The sequence below is a fragment of the Mustela nigripes genome, chromosome 1 (assembly GCF_022355385.1).
Source record: "Mustela nigripes isolate SB6536 chromosome 1, MUSNIG.SB6536, whole genome shotgun sequence".
NCBI lineage: Eukaryota > Metazoa > Chordata > Mammalia > Carnivora > Mustelidae > Mustela > Mustela nigripes.
Genome location: NC_081557.1, coordinates 180,220,187 through 180,242,879, shown reverse-complemented (window position 1 = coordinate 180,242,879; position 22,693 = coordinate 180,220,187). Strand labels below are relative to the sequence as shown.

General features: G+C 38.9%; 1 protein-coding gene across 1 annotated transcript in view; it reads right to left on the bottom strand.

The window, feature by feature from the left end:
- Positions 1-22,693, bottom strand: part of SYNPO2 (synaptopodin 2) — a 176,446-nt gene that overhangs the window by 38,633 nt on the left and 115,120 nt on the right. The gene's annotated exons all lie outside the window — the stretch shown is intronic.

Genomic DNA, 22,693 nt, shown 5'->3' with positions numbered 1-22,693 from the left:
CCCTGTGCACTATTCCTGACTGGATTTGGTCAACAGGAAGGCCCAAGAAGAGATCAAAGAGCAAGAAGAATAAGACATCAGGTAGACAGATGTTCTCCTGACTGAATGTGCTGGGTCATGGTTTGGCAACGGTTCTGTTCCTCCATCTCGAGAGTCACAGCTCCTGTCCGTCTGCCCCTCTCTTTTGCCTTCAGTCTTTTTATATTCCAGTAACACATACCATCTTCTTGCCTCTTCAGGACTAACGGTAATAATAGCTTCCCACTTTCTATCTCCAGGTACTTCATTATCATTTGTTGGTTCACCTAAACCTGTCTTTAGTCCCTACATTCTAACATCTTTAATTACTCCTTTGAGCATGCCACCAATTTCCTGCTGGGACCCTAAGTGATACTAATGTGTTTAGATGTCATTTTATGGTGTGAGTCTAATAGTTCCCCATGAACCATGTAACATGTCATACAATCTGAAACTTAACATACTTTAAGATCCTATTCTAGATATTTTCCACCAAGATGATCCCTTTCTGACTATTAAAATCAAGATTCTGAGTTCAGAGAGATTAAAGCCTGGTCAGCAATACTTCCTGAAGAATGTTTTCATAGCCAGACTCATTTCTGACTGGGCATGAAATGTATGTCAACTTACCTCCAACAGCGGCCCACTACTCAATAATCCACAAGTTGGCTAATACAAGTTAAAGTTTCTATTTCCAGGTGCATTTACAGGTTAAGTGGCACTCTTGAAAGTAGAGTGCCAAAATGATGACACTAGGGAAATTTAAAGTGATTCAGTTAATTTTGCTCTGGGAAGGTCTGTCCTTTGACTGTCAGAAATTATAATTTACAGTGGTTTCCCATTTTCTGACAAAACTATCTCATTTTTATTTGTTTTGGAAGAACATACTAGTTCATTGCAAAATATTTGCATGGCTATAAGAAGCAATAAAAGTAATGAGAAAGAGAATATGCACCCAATTTTGAAAAATATCTATTTACCTGCCAAATATATTTGTTTCATTTTGTCTTGCATATAATTAAGATAAAGATCACAAGAGAGTTGTTAATAAGTCAGAATAAAATGATATGCAACAATGAACATTTAAGCTACGGTTAGAGTTAAGTCACATTTCAGTGACTTAAATTTATTTATTTACTTTTTTATAAGGTAAGATGAGGTGGATGATAAAGCATTATTTAAAGCATAAACCCATTCATTCAATTGAGTCAGATGTACTAAAACACAGACAGGAAATTTATCCTTTGAAGAACCAAAGAGGTTTTATGTTTGTAAGACAGCTGTGTCATTATACCCTGTAGCGCTCAAGGCCCAATCTCAGCGGTGGGGAGAGGGGGATTCCCTTTTATCGGCAGTACATTGTGTGAATTTTAAACAGCTTCATGGGTTTGTGGAACAAGATGAAAAATTGATCCTTGGATGAGAAATAAATCCAATTTAACAGACCTGTCTCTCATGTAAACATGTGTTGCTTGATGGGAAGCAACACAAGTCAAGTGGAACTTTTAATGGTATCCGGATAAGCAAAAGCATCATGAGAGGAGTAGTTAGCATCTCCTCAGAGCACACATTTGAAGCGAACGTTCAGAATCAATTACGGCAGAATTGCAATTCCTGAACAGCAGGAAATAATTTCCTCAAGAACCATGTTAAATGTGGTGATATTGTTCCTGCCACAAAGGTTTTTCTGAAGGACTACCCTTCCTCCATTTCTAATAGGACAACCAAAACAAACAGGATGGTATGATAGTGTCCCTTATGCTCAGACATATCCTTTGCAATCACCAACTTTACCAATATGGTTCATTTATTAGCGTACAAAAGATCCTCACTTTACATTACACGTAATCAGGTATTTAAAAATGTATATATTTGTGTATTACTACGTATGTGAGTAAAAATTTCAATTCCTGAAAACATTCTTATTTGTGAAAATGAAATACTACTGTCAGTAATAAGTCTAGATATGCAGATCACTAGCATTGACAATGCTAAATCTCAGTAAATTTTTTTAAAAAGATTTTTATTTATTTATTTGACACAGAGAGAGAGAGAGAGGCAGGCAGAGGGGGAGGGGGAGGCAGGCTCCCCGCTAGGCAGAAAGCAGGATGTGGGGCTCGATCCCAGGACTCTGGGATCATGATCTAAGTGGAAGGCAGAGGCTTTAATCCACTGAGCCACCCAGGTGCCCCTCAGTGAATTTGTCAACCAGTCTTCCTCTTAGGCCATTAGTCCTCGATTCATAAAATACACAGTGGGAGAGAATGGCAACTCGGAAGAAAGAGAGGTTTCAATTGTGTGGCTCCAATGATTACTAGCTGACTGAACTTAGGTAAGTCATATTATATCTTTGAGTTTTAGTTTTCTCAAGTGTAAAATAGAGCTAATGCATTTTATTTCTCTAGATGGTTAAAAAAGATTAGAAATAATATGTACTAAGTTCCATTACCCACATACAGCTCCTACATGTGCACGAGAAGGGGCAAATGGATAAAAATGAGTGGGTTTCCCATACATGTGTGCACACACACACACGAAATGAACATGACAAGTAAAAAGAAAAGCTATAAAATGGTGGTGCTTTGTCTATGAGATGTTTTAAAACATCCGGATTTATTTTCAGTTTTTATGCCTATATTTGGCATCAATTCATCATAATCTAAAGATAAATGTTGTATATGTCTTTTCCTCAGTAAGTACACATTTTTTTTTAAAGATTTTATTTATTTATTTGACAGACAGAGATCACAAGTAAGTACACATTTTATAACTGAAAGGCGGAAGAAGACAATCCTATTTATTGTTTCCTGGTAGAAATAACAATACAAATATTTAAAAACTAGTAGCTTATCTTCACTGAGCACTTACTATGCTAAGCCCTCTACATGCTTATACCATGTATTCCCATAGAACTTCAATAAGAATATGTACACTTCCATTTGTGAATGTTCAGATGGACTACCTTACTTCCATTTTATAGACAAGAAGACAGTGACTCAGAAAATTAGGTACTTTGCCTTAAATCACACAGCAAGAATCAGAATTTCAACCCAGGGAATCTGACTTGAGAGCGTGTGTTTTTAACCATTACACACATTGACTCTGTAGTTAATAGTCTGAATTCTCTACCATGAATCTTTTAAAAAAAAAAAAATTCATTTGAGAGGGGAATGGGGCAGAGGGAGAGGGGCAGAGAAACCCAAGCCGACTCCAAGCTAAGCATGGAGCCCCACACCGGGCTTGACCCCACAACCCCGAGATCAGACCTGAGCCAAAACCAAGATATGGACGCTTAACCAACTGTCCACCCAGGCACCCCTACCATGTATCTTAAAGAGAGAGTGGAGTGTAGCAACAATTAGCAGAGGCTGTAAAGAAAGTCAGGGAGGAAATAAGAACTTGCCAAGTCAGTCCATAACTCGGGAAAGACAGATTTTGCTTTATTTGACTTTGTTTTGTCTTCTTTTCTTTTAATATTTATATTTAAGATATTCTTTAAAGATTGGAAAATACTCGATATTATAACCCTATATGTTAAAAATTCGAACAAGTATAATTATCTTTTGCAAACTGTGATTTGACACAACATACATATATGCGCGTGTAATGCATAGCCTTTTTCTAGAGAACATTCCCTTAGACATTTCATTCCACATCTAATACATTAGACAGATAGGAAGTTTCTATCCATAAAACACTGTATGCCCTATTAGCAGTCTAATCAGTCTAATCAGACCACAGAACTAAGAGTACTGGTAATGTAAATATTTACCAAAGACTGTATTTTTTTGCTTTCTGCAAGAAAAGCAGAAAAAAGCTTTCTTGATCCATAGGAAGAGAGATTTATTTTATTACAACCAAGTGAACATGGAAAGTTAGAGCTTCTCTGGGAAATTCAACATTATTTTCATTTCATAGAATAAATCTGAGAAGTTTCAATAATGCTAATTTGGTTTTAGGAATTAATAATTCCCTGGCAAAATGCAGAAAGTTTCTTTTTCTATTCTTTTATTATCACTTCGTTTCCAAGTCTTCCAGAACTGACTAGAAAGCGGGTATCAGATTTGAATTCACACAGAACTTTGTAGTTAAACTATTCTGTCTTGTGTAAATAGCGTATCAGTTGTGTCAGCTTGCTGTCGGTGAAACTAAATCTTGTCTCAGGGATTGCCTTTTCATGTGTAACTCATTGACAAGTCCTGTTGGAACATGTCACAGTAAGTGGCAGAACCAAGACAATCTCTTCCTTAGATTCCACTACTCCATTTATTACAATATATTAGAAAGAAAGAGGAAATTAGCATAAGTCTAACCTATCACATGTGGGCTATTCTCAATCCGTAACATGGAGTCTCAGGGACCTGGAGAAAACTAAAAGAGGATGAGGGAGATGGTCTCAGACAAGTAAAATTTCAGAAATTAAAACATTTTGATGGAAATTGGAAAGTAGTCTATGATCTAGCAGCTCTTGCTGAAGCTCCAATCTCTCCTCAGTTCTCCCCCTTCAGGCCTTCAACAAAACCCTCCTTGTATCTCTGAGACGAGACTCAATAAACATTCCCTCACCCCTGTCACACTACAGCCCTAGGCAGGTGTGTATTCCTCAGCTGACCAGAGAAACGGTCAGAATGGTCACTGGGAGACGCAGCAAGGGTGGAGATGATCATAGATTAAGCTTTAGAAATTAAGGAGCTAATCCAACTTTTAAAAGGATTTGCTCTCCACATTCTGAACTCCAAACCTCCATCTTTGGTGGTGAGTTGCCTAGCACCAAAGATGAGGTCACGAGATGTCAGGAATTCATGTTTAGGTGGTACCGTATTTCTGGAAATCAATAGCAAATAGCAATATATTTTCAGGATGACAAGGCAAAAGAAAACAAGGAGCAGAATACAATGGAATAAAAGCAGTAAGAACCCCAGGAAAATCTTTATCGTGGGAAGCAAAAGGCATCCTGGAACTTAGTGCAAAAATTGAAACAGTAAAATGGAGGGGAAAAGAAAAGACTAGCAAAAATCCCTAGAATGTGGTAAATAAATACAAACTGTAACTAATAACTGAGTAAATCAAAAGTCAGTGGAGAAGACCGTGGCAGTACTGGATGGACTGCTCAACTTGTGTCCCAAGCTCATTTGTGTCTGCCTCGAATGTCACAGAGGCTGAGAAGGTAACAGCATATCCCAGATTCTCCTGCAGCCAGGGCTCAGGGTGTGATGGAGTTCTAACCCAGTGGGTGCAGCTGCAAGAAAACTTGTATTGAGGATTGAGTATGGTGGAGAGGTACGTTAAGACCATGAGACACCCATTTTGCTGGTGCAGATCTGAGAGACGATTTTACTCTGGATACAACATATTTTGCTGGCAGCTTCTCATCCCAGATCATGGCTGAGGTGTGTGACCCCAGACCCAGAGCCAGGACCTGGACTCCGCTGCTTCTATATTGTGGCAAATGTTGCCAGTCCCTTGGGTAGCCAGGTGTGCCAAGTTGTTTGAAGTCATTCCTGGAGGCCCTTCTTCAAGCCTGCCTTTCCAGATCTTTCAACAATTCTTCAAGTACTTATTGATTTCTGACTAAAACAACTGGAGAGATTTCTATTTTCTGAGAATGAACCCAGAACCGATGCAGAATTTTAGAATTAAGGGCAGACACAGAAGGTTAAGAGAGGAGGGGTGGGTGCCTGGGTGGCTCAGTGGATTGAGCCTCTCTGCCTTTGGCTCAGGTCATGATCTCAGTGTCCTGGGATCAAGGCCCACATCGGGCTCTCTGCTTAGCAGGGAGCCTGCTTCCCCCACGTCTCTCTGCCCACTTGTGATCTCTCTCTGTGTGTCAAATAAATAAATAAAATCTTTAAAAAAGAGAGAGAGAAGAGGGGTGACTAGCCAAATACAGATAAGAAAAAAAAATGGATACAGCCTCCAATATTCAAGACAGAAGAAATGATGCAGAAACATATACCAGATAAATGGCATGAGGCCACCATCTGCTAAGAATAAAGGAGGAAGGGCAGGCCAAGGAGACGAAAACTTGAGGACAAAGAAGGCAGTTCAGAAAAGCAATTATAGAGTACATACTAGGAAATCAACGCAAGAGAAATAAGAAGTCTGTGAAGAATTTTTAAGGAAAAAAGGGAGATGATTATCAACATGCACAGTTATCTCAGGCAAATGTTCTGAAAGGACAGTACTTGATTCCTGAAAGGAAATGAGACTTTTCTTCAAGTGCATAAAGAATTGAATAAGGCACTCACTTTACAAAGTGTTTGTCTAAATAGTGACAATAAATCTTAAACTATATTCACATCACACCACGAGTGCAAATGCAAACAGACACTAGAATTTTTCAGTTATTCTATCCTCAGTACCTCAACTCAAGCTCAATAACCCATTTTCATGTTGAGTTTTGGTTTGAAGGCTATGAACTTCACTGCTCAGGTCACTAATATATGTACAGACACTGGGCAGGAAGTTTTCCTTTTGGATGACTGTCTTTACCCTTAGGGACCAAGTCTCCATAAAAGTAAAAAGCATTCCTGGTAGCAACCTTGGAAAGATTCCCGGAGTAAATAACTATCTTTGACAGCAATGAGGGCCCTAATCCATGGGCTGCATACTTCAGAATCTGCATACCAATGTGATTTCACAGGCAGAAACGAGGCTGTTTAACCGCTGTGAGCTCTTACTGAGCAGCCACCATGATGCTAGAAAACCAACAAGTACAAATATGGAATGGTATTCTCTGCTCTTCTTTTCTTCCGAAGAATGTAAACAATCTAACTCTTTCAGGAAAATACTGATGGACCAGAGCCTATGCGAACATGTCCCTGTCTACTTTTTTGTTGGATTCAATGTGAAAAACTGCAAGAAGACTTTTGACCCATAAGGATCATGCCTTCTATAAGCATTTATACAGAATTTTTTTTAAGATTTTATTTATTTATTTGACAGAGAGAGATCACAAGTAGTCAGAGAGAGTGAGAGGGAAGCAGGCTCCCTGCCGAGCAGAGAGCCCGATGCGGGACTCAATCCCAGGACCCTGAGATCATGACCTGAGCCGAAGGCAACGGCTTAAACCACTGAGCCACCCAGGTGCCCCTATATAGAATATTTTTAAAGACACTTTTTAAAGAATTCATTAAAAACCTATGTGAAATCTAAGACTAGATAAATATGTAATCAGTAGAAGCAAACTTACTCAGAAAAGGCAACAGAACTAGAACTCACTACTTTCATATATCTGTTTATTTTTAGGATTTTTTTTAACTGTACACATGACTATTAGCTAAATAATTATTATGCTTTAATACCTCACCTAATACGAATTTAGTGTCATCTAAAGAACCTATAAGGGACCCATGGGTGGCTTGGTCTGTTAAGGGTCTGCCTTCGGCTCAGGTCATGATCCCAGGTTCCTGGGACAGAGTCCCACATCAGCCTCCTTGCTCAATGGGGAGTCTGCTTCTCCCTCTGCCCTCCCCGCCACCATGCACATACATACTCTCTCTCTTTCTAAAATAAATAAATAAAATCTTTAAAAAAAAACAACCTATAAGTAAGCTCAACAGTCTTTTAAGTGGTCAAAATACAGTAATAAATAAAGCTCACTAAGACTTCTGTGCATCACTGTAAGTGTCTGGGGCCCTTTCTCTATTTGTTCAAGTTTATACATTTCTTTTCTTTTTTATTTTTTTTTAAGATTTTATTTATTTATTTGACTGACAGAGATCACAAGTAGGCAGAGAGGCAGGCAGAGCGAGAGGGAAGCAGGCTCTCTGTAGAACAGAGAGCCCGATGCGGGCCTCAATCCCAGGACCCTGAGATCATAACCTGAGCTAAAAGCAGAGGCTTTACCCACTGAGCCACCCAGGCACCCCATCAAGTTTATACATTTCTAATAAGGTTTTTCATTTGGTTTACAGAAAATTAGAAGTAGAGAGACAAACACGTTTCCTGCATAGAGGTAGATGCTATAGTTAATACAATGTCAAAGCAAGAAGGTAAAAGCCAAAAAAACCCATCAAAATCTTAAAAAAAAAAAAAAAAAAAGACTCCAGATACAGGATCATTTAAAGAAGGTGTAAAAACTCTCATATGTTCAATGGGACTCAATGGGACAATATTGTATTTGAGTAAAAGAGGGGACATTAATTATAGTGCTCTCAAGTTATTTAAAATGTTCAAGTCACCTTTACTAGATTGATGAGATGCAGAAAAATATACCTTTCAGAGAGTACCATCCCAAATAGCTAAAATAAAAGATCTACTATTTAAAGGCTTAACTGGATCTGAGGCATCACCTCATTAGGTACCGGATTAGAGTTCATAATCTGAGGTCCTAACTACTTTTCTTGTATTGGTGTTTTTACTGAAATGGTTTAGTTTTAGACACTGAGTATGTCTCACATATCCAGAAAATGTATCTTTTGGGAATGCCTTGTTTCTCCACAGCTCTACAGCCCTCTGCAGTTTTACTATATTTGACTAAAATATAGCAGTTTTTTCTTCAGGTTACACATACATAAAACTACAGATAAAGAAGGCAGACATTACATGAAAAATGTCCTCCTCGTGACAAGGGTGCAGATTTTTTTTAAATGTATAAATTCTATTATTTTGCTCTAGTAGCAAACAGGAGATCGTACCTTAATTAAGCAACCAAATCATTCCACAAGGCATTTAGGGTCTCAGGTACTCGATTTCCTTTCAGGACAACAAAAGAATCCCCCCCAGATCACTAATTCTATGCATTGTTGAACTGCAGTACACACCTACACACATTACACATACATGCATACATACATATAAGATATCATGGTGCTTCTCCTTTTGGAAAGAATCGTGTAAAATTGTTGAGGAGGTTTTAATTAAAGAACTGTGAACCGTACAAATTTATAAATATTTTGCATAGTAATCCAAGAGCGTCACTGATTGCACTGAACATTCACTTCAGTAGGAAAGTGGGGTAAAAGACAATGCTAATACTGTCTTCACATAATTGGAATACTTGCCACCACCCCAGCCACACGAAACGCTGAGCCATCTGGCTGCAAAAAGGAAAAGTTAGCTAATTCAGAAGCCAGGGGTAAGTTAATCAAGGATTGTGCCCTTGTTTGAAGAGCCTGGGTTAAATGATCACCTTCAGAGCTTTGGTTTAACTGGAATTTCATTTAGCCTGGCATTAGTATTTAAGAGTGTGTGACCTAGAGCAACAATTCTCAAACCTTTTGGTCTTAAGACCCATTTGCAATCTAATAAATGATAGCAAACTTTAAAAATATTTTGTTTTGGGGGTTCTGTTGATATTTACCATGTTAGAAATAAAAAGTGAGACACTTAACACATTGTGTTCATTAATTAATTATAACATATAATAACTGGTCTGTTAACGTAAGCAATATGTTTTTATGAAAAAATCCATGCTTTTTAACACTCAGATAATTCAGTGAGAATATGACAATGTTTTCCATTTCTGTAAATCTCTTTAGTATCTGAGCTTAACAGAAGACAGCTGAAGTCTCATATGTGCTTCTTCGTTCAGTCACATTACGTTGTGTTGACTGAAGTGTATGAAGATCTAGCCTCACACAGATACATGTATGTATACGTATGTACGTATGTAGTTTGAAAAAGGAAGAGTATTTTTATAGCTTTTTGATAATTTGGGGTATTTTTCTTTGATACTACATTAAACTCAACAACTTGTAGTTTCTAAAGTTGCAATGTGAAATTTAAAATCATAGCAATGAACTTTCCATACTTGGTTACATTAAAATCCGTTGCTGTATTTTGCGTTTTGAATGGACTTTTTCCTCACTGTTAACCACACATTGTCATTTGGAAAATACGGTTTCACTGAGTTATGCAGATCTTCCAACACTTCATTATACAAATATGCAAAATAACCTCCTTAATAGAATCAATGTTCTTATCAGAGAGGTCTTTAAGTATTGAGAAGCTGTCAAATTCACAGTGGCAGATGAAACTTAATTTTTCCTTGAAAAGTTTTCCCTTGAAAGCGAAATTTCAAGGGAAATTTTCCCTTGAAAGTTCAAATACTGGCAATGTTTTCCTTGAAGTTACAGGTTCATTTTGCTCCTTTTTTAGAAGGTACCTACTGAATACCCAGTCTGACTAACCCCAGTGGGTCTGTGAGTTATTCTTTAAAGTAAAAATGGTGTTCAGAAGAAAAATGGCTAATAAATCTTGCAACTGAAAGGACTGTCCAAGTGCTTCCTCAGGACAAACATTGTTCTTCAGTATTCACAGCACTTTATATGTGTTTTCATTTTGTCACATAGAATATTAAAAAGATGTGTGCTCAAGACAATAAAATGCAAGCTTTGGGGCACTGGGGTAGCTCAGTTGATCAAGTGTCCAACTCTTCATTTTGGCTCAGGTCATGATCTCGGGTCTTGAGATTGAGCCCCATGTCGGGGCTCAGCGCGGGGTCTGCTTGGGATTCTCTCTCACCTGCTTTCCCTCCCCGCACTCACACTCTAAATAAATAAATATATACAATCTTTTTTTAAAAAAATGCAAGCTTTTACTGCCTTATCAAGAATATCCTTATATGAAACAGAATCTTATTTCTTACGTCACCTGGTGACAGTGAGGAATACAATGACTCCTAGTACAGGTCAGAGTCACGGCCCTGAATGCTAAGCTGTAAGTGGCTTCACCCACCTTTGCTTTTTGCATCATTGGTGCAAGTGTCAACACAGTGAAAAAGACAAGCAACAATCTTGGTGTAATTATGAAAGTCAATTTGAACTCAGGGCTCCCCTAAAAGCATCTCAGAGCCCCCGAGAGGACTGCAGACTACACTTTGATAGCTACTGATCTAAAGGGACAGACATATGTGATATCCATCTTCGGCATCCTGGGTCTCTGAGCTGGAGAGGAGGAAATTCTATCAAAGGCAATGCAAGGGCAAACAGCCAAGGGAGGAAAAGGCGGACAGAAACCAGGAAAAGGATGCCTTTTGAAAACCCTGCACCGAGAGAGCACACCTGAAACCAACCATGAATTTTGACTGAAGGCAACTCTGTTGACCTAGGGAAATGAAGAAGCTCATTGTTTGGCCCAGTTCTAGAGATTCAAAGTCTACTGTCTGTGGGAGGAGAGACAGAGGGAAGAAGAGGGGCTTCACTGCATTGGAAATAACCAATGCAGTGCTAGAACTGCATTGGAAATAACCCTCATCCAGTTTCCAAACTAGCAGCTAGATGAAATTCATTGAGCACTGTGATCGTAATACAAAGATCCTTGTATGTTTACAACCCCAAGCATGTCTTGCACACAGCAAGTGTGCCTAATAAATGACAATATAAGGAAGCTAAATTTTACTCCGATATCTGTCTCATTTCCCTCAGTACTAGGGCCAACAGTCACTCCCAAACCCATTATGTACTTTGTACTTTCTAGTCTCTTTCAGGTATGAGATTACAACAAAGGTCTCCAGTGAGAAATGGGGAATTCCGGGTGTCCGGGGGAAATGAAGCGGTCCTATCGAATACAGCACATCAGCGAGGACGGAGCTTCCCCCCACAGAGGAAATAGTCGCATCTAGACTCCATAAAACAACTCTGCAGCTGCTCCTGCCAATCACTCCATTTCGCCAACATCTCTCTGGCCCCAGAAGAGGTAAAGTCACAAGGCAATCAGTAAAACCTAAACCTTTCCTAAGTATGGGCTCGGCTGCAATTTATGGAGAAAAGCACATGAGCAGAGGCAGCCTGAGGTGCCAGAGCTGAGGCAATGCGGCAGGTGCCTCCGCCGCTCAGATGTGCTCCGTCTGCCTTGGCAGGTCCGGGGGAGCGCGCCGGCGCTGGGGGAGTGTTTTCCAAATCCCCTACTTCAAGAAGGGAAATCGGGGTCATGCCACATGCTCTGTGTGTCCACGTAAGTGTTCTGTTCATGCATTTGAGAGCCAGTCATGGCCCCGCTGTGATTGACTAATTCTTCTCCTATTTATTTCTGATTGAGGAGAGCCTAGGTGAATGTCGCCATCTTGCCAAAAAGTCTTGGGCCAGAGCCAGCTGGGACAAGCAAGAGCCCTCAGATAACTCTCTCTTCACCTAGCCAGAGGTCTTTCTTGAGTTTATGTAAGAAAAATGGAGTCGGTGCTTTGTTTTTGTTACCTCGATTGATTAATTAGTTAAGTAGGTAATTATGCTACATATTTACTGATTGTCTTTTCTGGGACTGACAGTGTTCTGGGTTCTGAAGTCAGTAAAGAATACTGACCGCAATTGCTTTTTATTCCTTCCGGGCCTGGGTGGCTCAGTCGGTTGATCGTCTTGATACTTGGTTTCAGGGGTTGTGGGATCAAGCCCTGCCTGGGCTCTGTGCTCAGCCGGGAGTCTGCCTGAAGATTCTCTCCCTTGGTCCCTCTCCGGACACTCTCTCTCCGTCTCTAAAATAAATATATACATCTTTTTTTTTTTTTAAACCTTTATATTCTAAGATAAATAAATTAGTAGGTAACTGTAGCCCCCACATAACTGCTATCATTCAAGTCAACAGAGTACGTAATGAGAGCACACCCAGGACAGTACTGACAAAGGATTCTTGGAGAAAAAACCTTGGACAAAGGTTTCCTGAAGGACAAATAATGGTCAGCCTTATAAGGAGGGGCAAGGGAGATCTGAGATGCCCAGACATAACACCTAGGACACAGCAAGTACTCAGGGAGTACTGTTGTAGGGACTATCCTTTCACAACACAATTTGGCCTCCAATCAATACTATAATATCTCCTGGAGTATTTCAAAGCAAATGCCTGTTAGCTTGCCTACAAAAGGGCTATAAAAGTCCCATCTTTGCGAACCTCAAAGTGAGGTTCTTAGGCCAGTAGCTATGGGATCATCCCAGAACTTGTTAGAACCACTGAATTGCAGCTCCCAACCCAGATGGATCAATTGCATCTAACAAGATCATCTATGATTCATATACATGTTAGGGTTAGTGACATGCTGTACTGAAGGCTCATCAACCAGTGATGGCTTACTAGACTAGTATTTGTAAGCTTTGGTGAACATCAGATCTCTGGGTAGGACTTTGAAAATGCAGAAACCCAGTTTTTATTCCCTCCCTATCCTCCATGGAAACCAAATCTCAGAGTCTGGGATGTGTGTATCTGCATTTTTAACAGGCTTCACGGGGGCCCCTGAAGCAGGTGTTATTTTCTATAAAATGCTGTAGGGAAATACGTGGGGAGGAGGCAACATTTCGTGTTGTGTGTGTGTGTGTGAGAGAGAGAGAGACAAATAGGCAGATCTGTACTGAGGAACTTTCTTTTGAGGACCATCTCATTAACTTTATTAAGCTTTGGGGTGCCTGTGTGGCTCACTTGGTTAAGTGTCTGCCTTCAGCTCAGGTCATAATCTTGGGGTCCTGGGATTGAGTCCTGCATCAAGCTCCCTGCTCAGTGGGGAGTCTGCTTCTCCCTCTCCCTCTGCTCCTCCCCTGCTCGTGCTCGCTCTCTTGCTCACTCTCAAAGAAATTAATAAAATCTTAAGAAAAAACTCTATTAAGCTTCAAATAATGATACTTTTAAGGAGACTGGAAGATGAGTTTGTGATCATGATTATGAGATTTTTTGGCATATTCTTTTAAGTATACAACTTTTACTATTCTGAAACAAAGATGTTCCAAAGCAACACTGTCTGCGTTAGAAGTAGTAAATATAATGTGAGTCAGGGTGCTGCTAAAGACTGCTTACATGGAAGCATCATTAGCTAAATTTTATCCATAAGAAGTTCATGCAGACAAATAACTAGTTCTTCAAAAATGTCTTATGTAGCCTCCAGCCATACAAAAACTCCAAGTACCATCTGACAATATTTGAGCTAAATGTATAATGCAAATATGACACAACAAGTTCAAATTTTGCCTTACCCTATGATGTTTATTCTCTAGCTGGTCACAAAATCTAACATGCTAAAGACGATGGGTTTCCATGTGTTCTTGATTTTCATTTAAAACTAAATATGAGGAAATTTCAATTTCCTCTCTATTAAGACATAAATCTGAAGCGAAGAAATGGAATTACCAAGTGCTTGTTTTATAGGAAAAACTGTCTCCACATTAATTACATTAGTTGTGCATAATATTTGGAGGAAATGGAATAGTCAGGTGGCAGATAAATATATTAAAGTAATTTAATGAATTAAAGTTCAGTATATAAACATTTGAGATAACTCAAGCAAACTGTGTAACAGCCTATATGAATGATAATTTAAAGGAAAAAAATAAACTGTACAAGTTTTTTGAGACAAAGACTTTCCTAATTTACAAATTATAAAAGAAATTTTATGAAATACTGAGTTTTCTCCTCTAACTATGAAACAATTTGGATTTCAAAGAAAACATCAAATCTTTTCAAATTTTTTTCAAATGAATGGGTTGGTACCCATCATTCACAATACAACAACATAATCTCCATCACTGTTTAATCTCATTTATATTTGCTAAGACATGATTTCTTTCATTCAGAGTTTGCTTTACACAGAAATAAAAAGCCAGTGAAAATTAGACCAATGTGCTTGCAAGTTTCCACAGCTCATTTCATCTCACTCCTGAGGGCAAACATTCATCTACCAACTACTGAATGTGTCCAGCAGCATGTGGACACATGTGTCTAGACTTGTCTTCAAGGTTAGCCCCGGAGACTAGGAAGAACTTGGCAACTGGATCTCCCTCTTAAAAGGCTAGTTTTCTGACATGCCGTGATAACCACAGATAATTACTAGGACCCATAGTGAGAGGGGCAGCTAACCCTATACGAAGTGTTGTAATCCACTGACAAATATGTAACGTTGTTTCATTTATTTGTTCATCCCTCCCCAACCCCTTCCCTGTTCTCTCTCTCTAATAATGGTGTCTTACAAATGTTTCATATAATTATAGTTGACAGACTCAATTTGCTTGTCATTTTCAAGTGTGTAAAGAATGGTTTCTTGTGCCTGGTTCTATATCTCACAGATTCTTTTATTAGCACATTTACATTTGACATGTTAATATTCCTTGAAACAAAGGCAAAAGTATGAGATGATGTTGTTGGCCTTTAAGTGTATAAACCAGATGTTCTGTCTGTTCCCCAAAATTAGTTTTAAAAAATTTGAAATCCATATCAAAATGGGAAAGAGTGCAATTAGAAGAAATATAGTTTGACGCTCCTGCATTAATTTTCTTTGATGTTTGATTTATTAAAATAAATTTACTAGATGATTTGTATTCTAGTAAAAGACCTTCTGTTCCTAAGAGTGTTAGTTGTGTCTCCTTTGGATGGATGAACACTCTGACTCCATCTTGAATAAGTCCTTCATCAAAATTTCCTTTTGTCTTCATATATTATAAAGTGTAAAAAGGACGATAGTTAGGACATCAACTTTCACACCGCCAGGTTCAGGCTTATCTTTAAGAAGTTTTGTATTGTTTATTGCTTATGGTGTCAAGGTGAGTGTGGCCTGGGTAGGTTGTTGCTTCCCCTTTCCCTCACTCACAGCTTCTTCTTGCCAGGGAAGGTGACATCTTTGCCTTTCTGGCACCCCAGGGCTTCTGCCTAAAGTTCGGAGGATACCCTAGCTTCTCTCCATGGACATACTGTGGGCCAATACATTTCCTTTTTACTATCAAACTATCTATTCTCTTTGCAGAATATAATAGTCATGGTTGCTGAACGTTCCAAGCTTGGTGTTAATGCTATTTCGAAACAATTGTTTAGAGGTTCCCAATAATGCTATTTGCCCATATTGTTTCCCCAAAGTAGATACTTATTTGCCATTTTAAAACTTTCCTCTGTTATAAAAAACAAAGGTAATTTTTAGCTGTTCCTACAAAATCCCCATGTGAGGAAAGGGAAAAAAAACAAAAAGCAACACAATGTGCTCTGTAGAACTCCCTCAAGACTCAGGAATTTGTGGGAATAGCTCCCTCTTGATGTAAGGATGAGGGTAGGGATGAAAACAGGAAGATTAAGAAGACATTAGAACCCCCAATACCATTTCCTAATCCCACTCAACCAAGCAAATGTCCTCTGTTATCCCTGTAGGACACCAGGCGCAGTTGAAGGTGGATGCGCCATATTTAAAAGGTCTTAAGTGAAAGAGTAATTACTGGATACCGAGACAACCCCCCCTCCCCCAAGTCTGGGCTCCCAGAACTCTGGCAGCTGGACTTCATACCCTTCTGGAAGGAGACTGAAAGATTCTGATTAGCTAATTAATAAAAATAGAGATGTTAGGACTTCACCAAGAAATGTCTCAGTGTGATCTTTCTACAGTAAGCAGATAGCCAAGGAAATCTATCTACTAATCTAAAGGAAAACTTCTATAATCCAAAATAAACAAACAAACAAAACAACAAAACAAAGAAACAAACAAACAAAAAAAACCCTTCTGTTAAAAAAAGGCCAAAATAAGCAAAAAGCAAACATAAAATCTGCTGGGAGAGGAAAACACCAAAAGACATTGTCACTAATACCTTCAGAGTGACATGAAATTCATGAAGCAGAAGGATATAGAAAAGAATGAGAAAGACTCTCAGAGGTTAAAAATATCTCAGCAGAAATGAATAGCTCAACAGAGTTTAGAAGATGATGTTGAGGAAATACTCTAGAATCTCCTAGAAACTACAGGTTTAAATATCGAGATAAAGAGATGAGAATAGAAGGGAAAAGTTTAAAAAATTCAAGGATGGATACAAATGGTCCAAAGTCTGAATAACAGAAATTTCAGGTGAGAAGACAAAAGAAATAAATCATCAAATAAGTAATTCAAGAAAACATCCTAAAATTGAAGGGCCCATATGCTAGAATAAAATATATATGAACCAAAGCACATCATCATGAATTTCACAAAAAGATCTTTTAAGATTCCATAAGGAAAAGTTAACATACAGAAGGGATCAAGAATCAGAATTGCTTTAGGTGTTTTCTTGTTTTTGTTTTGTTTTGTTTTAGAATTGCTTTGGACTTCTCAACAGCAACACTGAAGCACAGACTAATATCGTCAGAATTCTGAAAAGGTTTTTCCAGGCTAAAATGCTATTCCCAGAGAAATTATCAATTAAGTGTAAGGACAGAATAAAGATGCCATCAATAGTTGAGGTCGCAGAAAACTTAGCTCTCATCACCCTTTCTTAAAATGAGGAATATTTTCTTAAAATAATGACATAAAAATGAGGAAAACCAAGAAAAAAAGGAGATGCGGGATCTAGGACGTAGGGATCAGCTCAAGATAGAGGAAAAGAGGAATCTCCAGGATGAATACAAGAAAGATTCCAGGAAACAGACATGCACCTTGCAAAGGGAGTTACCAGTCCAAATTAGAGCAGGTCAGGAGACTCTAGCATCCCAAGCAGATGATATTGATAGAGTTCCTGATGTGACTTAAAATATGAGAAGAATTATTTAGACAGATGGACAGAGTTTGGGGGTGAATTGTTTGATGAAGAGTTTGGGGACAAACAGAACACTAAAAAGGAAAGACAGCTGTTAATTCTAAGGAGAGAAACATTTGCGTAAGAAAGGAAAAAGTAATCACAGTATAGAGCTTAGCTTTATAATCTAAGCATTGCATATTGATCCAGACAAAATATGATATAATTATACTGGAAGGGTGGAGTAGGGGCCAAGGGGAATTATGTGAGCTTGGGGTTGGAGTAGGGAGGCATGGCAGAACTACAGCTTCAGCTTCCATTTTGGTAAGCCAATGGGTAACACTTACAAGGGAAAGAAAGAAGGAAGGATGGAGGGAGGGAGGAGGAAGAGAAGAAGGAAGGAAAGGAGTGAGGATACAAATAAGTGTGTAATTTGAAAATAAGGAAAACAGTCAAAGGTTAAAAAAAAAAAAAACGAGGGAGGGAGGGGTAGAAGGAAGAAGAAAGCACAATACACAGACCTTCTGTGCAAATGATAAAACTGAATTCTAAAAAGTGGAATTAAATGTTTAATTTGTTCAACCTGCCTATTTTGCTTCCTGTCCCTCCTGTCTACCTCCCTTCCCCTTTCTCCTGGAATCCAGCCCTGGCAACTCAGACCATGATGAAGTCATAGGCTCCAAAATATGGCCATGGTATGAAGGCAGCAGCACAAATTTTTAAAGAGCATTTCGGCACCACACCACAGTGCCGAGAAGGGAACCTTGTGTAATGTGAACAACTATGAGCTTGTGCTATTTTATTAATCCAGGGTGGTGATCCCTGGGTGTTGCATTACGTATGTGTGTGAGTGTGTGAGTGTGTGTGTGTGTGTGTGTGTGTGTGTGTGTGTGTATTTCTATGTATGTGTGTTTTCTGCAGTCTCCAATTTAGATGGCAGTCATCAAGAAGTCTTCCTCTCCTTGAACATGGCAAAGGAGGGAGAAAACTCAGTATTAACACTAACACTGGGGTTCTCACCTATTAGCAAGTTCTTTAACATTAAAAGCAAAGAAATGTTCAAATGGGAATGACCTTCTCTGATATCCCCTTCTTCTGACTCCGGCTCTGCATGTGTCAGTTTCTTGCTCCTTATCACCTCATTAAGTCACCAAACATTGCTACCTGGGAGGAAAGATTGATGGAGTGATAACTGGCAGCTCTCCTGTGACCTGCAGCTAGTTCATTTCCATTTGCTTATTAAAAAGAGTCTTGCTTTTTCCCCAAATAGACCCATATTTTGAAATTCCTTTCTGTTTAAGGAGCCATTTCCAAAGCTCTTTCACTTTTCCTTTGCCAGATCCTCCAGAGAAAATACAACTTCTTGGGCCAGAACATGTTGGTATTTAACATCTCTACTTGAAAACCTTTTATAAATGTCAGGCAACAGTGCAAACCTTGAAGAGAGTAGTAGATTAAAAGAAAATTCTCTGTGTTTGGAATCCATCCTGTATTTCCCAGAATGTTCATCCTGTCTTGAAATATGATTTCCCCTTCAGATTCCATATTAAATGGCTGTTCTCCCTGAAGCTCTTCCTTTCATTATCCCCCTCTGCCCTCCAGAGAGAAATATTTGCAGTGTATGAACTCATTGAAAATCACTTTGAGTTTATCCTGTGGCACTTTATAACTTATATTTTAATTATTAGAAAACATGATATCTGCACTCCTAAATTGTATCTTCATGAAAACAGGAACCTCATTTTAATCTCCTTATCATTTGACACGGTCAATTAGTAATAGCAAGAACCACAGCTAAACCATTTGCTATGTACGCACGATCTCTAATCCTCACGACAGCCCTGAGAGGCAAGGAGTTATTAAGTTCACTTTGCAGAAGAAGAAACTAAGTCTCTGAGATGTGAAGTCGCTTGCCTAAGATCACACTTGCAGTGAGCGTTGGGTATTTCAGGAACCCATTATTTCAACTAGAATATGTCCTCCTCATTCTCTGTTATAAGACAGAAAGGGAGGAAAGAAGGAAGGAGGAAGGGAGGAAAGAAAAAGTTTAAAATCTCAGGCTTTGATCCACTTACTGGAATAATACTTCACAAATTCCCAGAGTTGTAGAGTTGTGAGAGATTGAAGAAATGAACACAACCTGTCCTCTGCTTTTTACACAGAGAGCCACTAAGACCAGAGAGGTTAAGAACCCTGTTCAAGGTTGCATAAGCAATGACACAGCTAGGACTAATGCAGACCTCAAGGATCCCTGACTCTTACTCCAAAGTTCTTTCCTATGTAAATTCTGAACCAGACACTAACACATCAAGACATTCAAAACAGGATAGCAATTAATAGATATATAAGCTTGTTTTTTTTTTTTTTTGTTTAAACTTTGTTTACTAAAGTCCTCTGGATGCTAAGAAGCAAGAATTACAATTTCTAAAAGTCTTTTCATGAATGGTTTTCTCATTTGCCAAATATATAGGGTGATATCTAAGTATACAAGATAAAATAATTATCTTTTCTTGGTTCACCAAAAAGGACATGTTTTGCCTTTAAAATGTGCTTTGCCACTTAGAGTCCTTACAGCACAAATAGTGAATGCTTCATCTGTCAGCAACCTACCACATTCATACTTTTGAAGAACACAAAGGTCGCAAAGTTTAAAATATGACCAAGCCAGTGAGGTGAGTATGTACATTCAGGGCCAAGTTCAGGGCCTTGTCATTTTCCTCAATTAACGGATACATTCTTTCATAAAAATGTGATAAGCAAGCAAGAACAATTATTAACCAAGTCCTAGATGACTTCCCAATGCAGAACTCTGGGCTTTCCGAACTCCATGCCAATGCCCCACCCCACCCTGCCCTGAATCTTCACATCTCCTCCAGGAAGCCTCTTTCCTCTTCTTCCTCAGTGCCTTCCTCCTCCCCCATCCCCAGCAAATGCACTGTGGCAGGAATCAAGGACATCTAACATCTTGGAAATAAAAAAAGGGGGTTGTATGTGAGAGTTAACTCTGAGGTCAACAGTAATGAATGAGAACAGAATTTTCAAATTAACTTTAGATAAATGGACTGAGCACTGTGCGAAGCAGCCTAATGGAAGGTATTACTATATCAAAAGAAAGAATGTGTCAGGGAACCTGGGTGGCTCAGTGGGTTAAAGCCTCTGCCTTCGGCTCAGGTCATGATCCCGGGGTTCTGGGATCGAGCCCCACATCGGGCTCTCTGCTCAGCAGGGAGCCTTCTTCCTCCTCTCTCTCTGCCTGCCTCTCTGCCTACTTGTGATCACTGCCTGTTAAATAAATAAATAAAGTCTTTAAAAAAAAAAAGAGAGAGAGAATGTGTCTTTCTGAATGAGTTGTCCACAATTAGAAATTAGAAAAGAGTAGGAGACAAAGCAGTGCCTGTAAAAGTTCTGCCCCGAAGAGAAGGTCTCCAGACCAAGGGCCTGACGTGCCCAGTATCAGGGGTTTTCCAACCATGGTGGGGAGCAGGGCAGGCACCTGCCATTGAAGCCTTCAGCTTACATACTCTGTTCTGATTCCACACTCACAAATTCCGGATTTACATAATAATTTGGTTTCTAAGGGAAGACAGGCCCTGGCCAGAAGATGCAAGTATTCGGTCTTCTTGTCATTATGTTTTTTCCCTCTCTCTAAAGAAAGGAATCAAAATTCTAGCTTAACCTTAGTCTTCTCTGTCTTCAGTAGCAAGAGTTAGGATCCCCAGATTGGGTTACTGTCTGAACAATGACAAGATTGCTATAGAAGCTGCATAACCGAGAGTCAGGCCCTAGACTATCTTAAATTTATAAAAGGCCACCTCTGAAAGACCTTTCCTTAGTCAGTCAGTAAAGTTTGTCCTACCTCATCATACCTTCTTCCAAATTTCAGTCAAAATTAGTTGACTTCTCTTCCCACAAATAGATATTCATCGACCTCTCTCTCATACACACACAAGGCACAGTTTATGCCTTGTGTTATTTTTATCTTACAGAAGTGCAACCCTCCTTTTGAGAGCAGGTTGTTTTATTTTAGTTTAGCTTAGTTTAGTTTTATTTTATTCAGTCACTACTTTTTGAAAGCAAAATAGAAAAGAGTAAGATACAGTCATGTCCGCTATAGACTCAGGCTAGCAGGGGGTGACAGATACAAAAATAAGTTATACAAGTGGAAAGGCAGTAATAAAAGTATAAAGGACAAGAGTATTGCAAAAGAGGGGACAATGAACCTTGCTGGGAAGCCTCCCTAGAGGAGGTCATGTCTGAGTTAGATTTTGGAAAATAAATAAAACTTCACCAAGAAAACCAGAAAGAAGAGTATTCACAACAAAGGGGAAACATGTGCAAAGGCAAAGAGTTGTGAAATGACCTGGGAACCAAAATACAGTTCAGAACTGCCAAAATGTGAAGTACAAGGAAGAGAGTCATGCAAGATATGAGGCTGGCCAGGTGGAGAGAGGATAATAAGTTGGGGTGTGCCCCAGATGCAGTTTGGACTTTCCATTGTAGGTGACCACTGAAGCTAGCAGAGGCTTTTAATTACAAAAAGAGACTGGACCAGGGAGGGTATGTGCTATGGTGAGTGCTGTGAAGTGTGTAAACCTGGCGATTCACAGACCTGTACCCCTGGGGCTAATAATACATTATATGTTTATAAAAAAAATTAAAAAATTAAAAATAAAAAGAGACTGGACTAGATTTGTGTTCAGGAAGATGTATTTAATATTACTATGAACAAGGGAATAGAGAAAGGTAAGACAGAAAAAAGTAGGGTTAGCTACATAGATGACTAGATACATAGAAAGATAACAAAAGAAAGCATTTGGAAACATCTAGAATGACACTAGTCAGTACAAATATAATAGGAACAACAAATATAAGCCACATGTATAATTTTAAATTTTCTAGTAGCCATGTAAAAACATAAAAATAAACAAGAAAAATTAATTTAAATATATATATTTGATACACCTGGGTGGCTCAGTTGGTTAAACATCTGCCTTCAGCTTACATGATCCCAGGGTTCTGGCATCAAGATCCACATTGGGCTCCTGTTTCTCCCTCTGACAATGCCTCCCACCCCCGCCACTGCTTGTGCTCATTCATGCTCTCTCTCAAATTAGTAAAATCTGTGTGTGTGTGTGTGTGTGTGTGTGTGTGTATTCCAAAATATCCAAATTGTTTTTCTTTCAACATGCAAGCAATAAAAAAAAGTCATTAATGAAATAGGTTACATTATTTTTTTGGTTCTAAGTCTTTAAACCCTCTTGTGTATTTTATACTTACAATGCATCACAATTCAAATT